Genomic DNA, 5990 nt, shown 5'->3' on the forward strand with positions numbered 1-5990 from the left:
GGCGTGGGAAGTAACCCACGTAATGCCACGTAAGTTCAAGTCTTTTGTCAAATATGTTGCAGATAAGGTATTTTGTGAAACTTTCGAAACTATCGAGAAGCTCAGAACACCGGTACCTGTCTTCATCAACACGTGCACTAAACAACCATGTAATCAATATAGTTTTACAAGTTGAAGCTGCCTGTGCAAGCGTACTATATATACTGTAATTCATGAGAAACAAATCCATTAAATTATATGAAATCGTCGCTCTAATATGAGACCGCCTCCATGGTCTAATGGTAGACCGTCCGCCCGGAAAGCGGAAGGTCCGGGGTTCGATGCCGAGCTGCGTCATACCAAAAGACGTTGAAAGATGGTACTTGTTGTTACCCTGTCTGGCCCACGGCATTAAGGGGCTAAAACAAGGACTGGTCGGCTCGGAGTCAGTATACTGTGTCTGAGTGGGGTATTCATGTTAAACTGCGGCATGGTATCTCAGTGTGCTAGCACTTTAAATCGGCATCAGTCCGGACTAGTACAAGCAGCCACACACACACACGTAAACGTGCATGCACGTCGCTATATAAGTGCAATAATCGTGGACGCGACGTTAAACCCCATTTCACCTCACCTCTCTAATATCAAAACTATGTTCCAATGCTTTGAGAGACGTGATTAAGTTGAAACATGGAGCTACATCACGCTTACCATCTTCCCTAGGCAAGGGCGTCCACTAGCCCATACCAAAGCCTAGTTTTAGACTTGATGTAGGAAAGTGGACACTCTTGTCTCGGGAAGATGCATATCTACATTTGCATACAATGTTAGTCCGTACCGAGTCTCCAGCTTCTTTGTATGGTCTGTAAATTCTCGAGTATTAACCCGACAAACCGGTGATTGATATTTTAAACAACATCCCGCCGTCGGGGTACGATGACACGCAAGCAGCCCTGTCACCGAGCCAAACCACCCGGTCCACGAAGCCGCTCTGTACGACCGATTCTATCCCGGAATCAAAATGGGGGAAATACGATAGGTAGTTCTTGTTAATGTGATTACTGACAAACAGATATTCGTTTTTAAAGTTAATCATGTCTCGACATTTGTGAGCTTATTTAAGTATGAGACGTTAGGTCCGATGATAGTTTATTTTTGTTATTGTTTCTGTCAGTTGTACCAGTCTTGTATAATATCAGTATGCTAAGTATTCCCCATTAGAGTAGAAAGATCGAATGTAAATACTTTTTCGATTATTCCCCATTCACCTTTAAGAGTTGCTCAATGCCGAGTGGTCAGTTGAAGCGATATGACGTGGCAATGCTTCCTTGTTGAGAACAACACAATACGACAATGCATTTATTGTTCATTAAGTTTATATATTGATAAGATAACGACACTACATTGACTTAAAGGGTTTACTCTTAAATTGAGAATGAGTATTACAGCGAATCATGTTTTGCCCGGACCCTGTTAATCTGGAAATCTCTATTACAGGCTTATATTGTTTGGTCCATCCATGTTATATCACACGGTATTGAAACAATGTGTATTGTTAAACAAGTATATTCAACCACAGAGTCAATAGCAATAACAATGTCAATATACCCAATGACACAAACACGTTGCTAGTGCACACACTCACAAGAATAAATGATGGTGAATATGAATTACTGTCTGTACAGGGTACAGGCAATAAAGTTTTTTCATAAATCGGTGTCTTGTTTCATGTTTTCACTGTACACGAAATAACCTAAAATATCGGATTTACGGGTGATCTGTTCCTCTTGAATGAACGTTCCTCGTCTAAGGACCACCGTTACTTACACAAATTATTCATTCGTGATAGATCATCCCTAAGTCCTTGCATTTCGTGGGTAATCATATAACCAGCTCTCATGTTTCAATGTAGTGACATAATGACGTCCACTAAAATGAAGTTCGAACGTCAGCCAGGAAAGCCTACACCTATGTCTATGTCTAGTGCTACTGGATCCTCTTGTGGATGGAGTGGGCTGTACACATTGGTATTGGTGCAGACATTGTGATATGTTAGATACCTGAGTGATACAGACACGCGGTGAGAGGATTTACAGTTTCGGCAACATGTGACATTTTCTGCTTTGACATAGGAATGCCTTAATCCACCCTTGTGGAATTACATCTTTGGACTGTGTTGTCACCTGAAAATATTTTGTTTGTAATCTCGATTTGTCTTTTCATCTCTAGTTTCGTGATGTATACGAGGAAACCACAAATTGGGATCAGAAATGATAATTCAATGTCAATGTCAGAGAATAACCTGTCTCGATTATCCTACGAAACAGATTCAATAAGGCGTAAAAGGCCAAATAGTGGTGAAAATGATGTGAACGGATCATTGAAGTCGATGATGACACCTGGTGTTCGCGAAAAGAAGCATTCCGTCGGAACTACGACGTTACGCATTCTGAAGATAAGTGTCGCATTAAAGAAGCTAAAGATAACGAGATGTGTCACTGTAGACGCCAGTCTAGATATAAAGGGGATTGTTTGTGTCACCTTGCTGGGCTGGCTGGTATCACAGCCTTTTTTTCATTCGTCGTCTCTTACGACTCGAACAGAACACTACGTAACGCAAAATACTAAGCACAATACACCAAACACAATATACCAAACGTAAAATAGTAAACCCTATAAACCACACGCAATGTGTCAAAGCAATATACCTAACAATATAAACCAAACTAAGTATACTAAAAGCAAAAACAAAACAAAGTATATTCTCCACACAATAATACACCAAATATCCAACAATATGTCCATACAATATGACGTACAACATTAACCACTAACCGCTTACCCTACAACATAAATATCACAATACATACCCTACAACATTAATATCGCAATATATACCCTACAACATAAATATCGCAATATATACCCAACAACATTAATATTGCAATATATAACCCTACAACATTAATATCGCAATATATACCTTCCAACATAAAGCACGCATTACATACCTTACAACATACACTACGCATTATATACCCTGCAACATTAACTACGCATTACATACCTTACAATATAAACCAGGCATTATAAACCTTACAACACTCATTATGCATTATATAGCAAACAATTTAAACCACGCATTATATACCTTACAACATAAACAATGCATTGTATACCCTACAAAATCAACTACGCATTATATACCTAACAACATAAACTACGCATTATATAACATAAAACATAAACAATGCATTGTATACCCTACAAAATAAACTACGCATTATATACATTACAACATAAACAATGCATTGTATACCCTACAAAATCAACTACGCATTATATACCTAACAACATAAACTACGCATTATATAACATAAAACATTAACAATGCATTGCATACCCTACAAAATCAACTACGCATTATAAAGCATACATCATAAACTACGCATTGTGTAGTATACAACATAAACCATGCTTTATATACGCATCAACATAAATCATGCATTATATACCCTACAACATAAACCATACATTATGTACTCTATTTCATAAACCATGCATTATAAAGCATACAATATAATCTACGCATTATATAGCATACATCATAAACCATGAATTATATACATACAACATAAACAACGCATTATACACCCTACATCATAAACCACGCAATGTATAATTTCTAACATAAACCACACATTATATACCCTACATCATAAACCATGCATAACATATACCCTACATTATAAACCACGCATTATATACCCAACACTATAAACCATGCATCATATACACATCAACATAAACAACGCATTATATACCCTACAACATAAACAACGCAATTATACCCTACAACCCAAACCACGCAATATATAATTTACAACAGAAACCATGCATTATATACCTTACAAAATAAACAATACATTATATACCCTGCATCATAAACCAAGCATTGAATACCCTACATCATAAACTATGCATTATATACCCTACATCACAAAACCATGCAGAAAATACCCTACATCATAAACTATGCATAATATACCCTACATCACAAAACCATGCAGAAAATACTCTACATCATAAACTATGCATTATATACCCTACATCACAAAACCATGCAGAAAATACCCTACATCACAAACTATGCATTATATACCCTACATCACAAAACCATGCAGAAAATACCCTACATCATAAACTATGCATTATATACCCTACATCACAAAACCATGCAGAAAATACCCTACATCATAAACTATGCATTATATACCCTACATCACAAAACCTAGCAGAAAAATACCCTACATCATAAACTATGCATTATATACCAAACATCATAATTGATGCATGACATATCCAACGTCATAAGCCACACTTCATACCAAACACCAGGAACCACCATACACCACGCATTATATACCATATATTGACGGGTGTAGGTTGGGATTCAAAGGAGTGGACTTCTGACTCACATCCTTTGAAAATCACATAGGGCAACAATGAATAAAACAATTCCTTTGTAAAACTAAACACAAGCAAGTTGAAGTTATAATGTACCCGGACGAATACCATTACACCATTACACCCAATAACCCAATAGCCAGCGTCATACCAAACCCCTGACAAGTCCTTGCGAGTACACATCGTGTATAATTCTATCCCGAATTAATGTTCTCATAAAAAAATTAATACTGATTTAATCAATATGTATTTCCAGAGGACGCATCTAGCCTTAAGGATTAATGTATATAAAACATATTTCTGCGAACGTCAGCAAATATTATATTGATTTTACTCTGCATATTCTGTCCTCGCAGTTCGTGATTTCTAGGGTGACAAGAGTGCAAGATACAATCCAGTACATATACCAGACATTCTCAAGAACGTACATGTGTGACGTATGGAGAATCCTACGTTGTGCACAGTACATTATCGACTGGTATGTGGACTAAGCACTATAGACGCTGACAGCTTGAGCCACGATCCACCCTCAGTCAGTACCTTGAAGAGCTTAGAGCTAAAAGGGGCCAAAGGGGCCAAAATTAACTTTGGCCCTTTTTGCATATCATTGCAAAAATAACATCCATGAGTTCTTGTCTACCCATAGAAAAAATATTGTATGTTTTCATTGATGCGGTTTTTTTTAAATATAGCTACTTAACATTCTGTAAAAGGGCCAGAGTCACTTTGCTAGATTTTGGCCCTTTTAGCTCCCATTTCCGTGTGTGGTTGATATGGTTGTCTGAGAGAGATGTTGAAAGTTTGGACACCTTATTATTATGTTTCAACTATTTCAACAAATCATTTAAAAGTACTTCAATAGTATGTGTTTGTATTTGCAGTAGTAGTTTATGAATCTCACATGTTAAATCCCATACAAATGCCTGAGGGTAAAAAAGGGCCAAAATACAGACATTGGCCCTTTCCACCCTTACACAAATTAAAAGCGTAAGTTTATTTCCTTTTTTGAATGTTTTTTTTTTATAACCACATTTATATCTCTGCTGTCAGAGTGCATTAATATCTTGGAATTTAGCAGTAAAAAAAGTTCATTAACATGCATATGGTATTGGTTTTCATCACTTTTCTCACAACAGACTCCACATGATATTGGCCCTTATTAAGATTGTCATTCCACCATGGCTTTCTCTGATTACACTTCTTGTTATTGCCCTGATATACTTCAACCTTTTTGCACTGCAGCTTCGAGTTCATCTCCGTTATAAGTACTTGTTGACCTTTACAAATCTTTACTGTGAAAATATATAACCGAAGGAAGAAACAGAAAGTGGCATAACACTCAACTTATTTTGTTGATATTTATACTCAACATTGAATATAGGACTATTGCCTTTTGTATGTTTGACATCATGAGAGGAGGTGGATCCCCTGCATCAAACGTTTGGGATCGGTCGGTCAAGCTCTACTAGCACCTCCACGCTCCATTAAGAACAGTGACTGGTCGGCTTGGAGTAGATATATTGTTGGACTTACGTGTGTTACAT

This window comes from Haliotis cracherodii, unplaced genomic scaffold (assembly GCF_022045235.1).
Source record: "Haliotis cracherodii isolate W230 unplaced genomic scaffold, xgHalCrac1.p SCAF_3, whole genome shotgun sequence".
NCBI classification, from domain to species: domain Eukaryota; kingdom Metazoa; phylum Mollusca; class Gastropoda; order Lepetellida; family Haliotidae; genus Haliotis; species Haliotis cracherodii.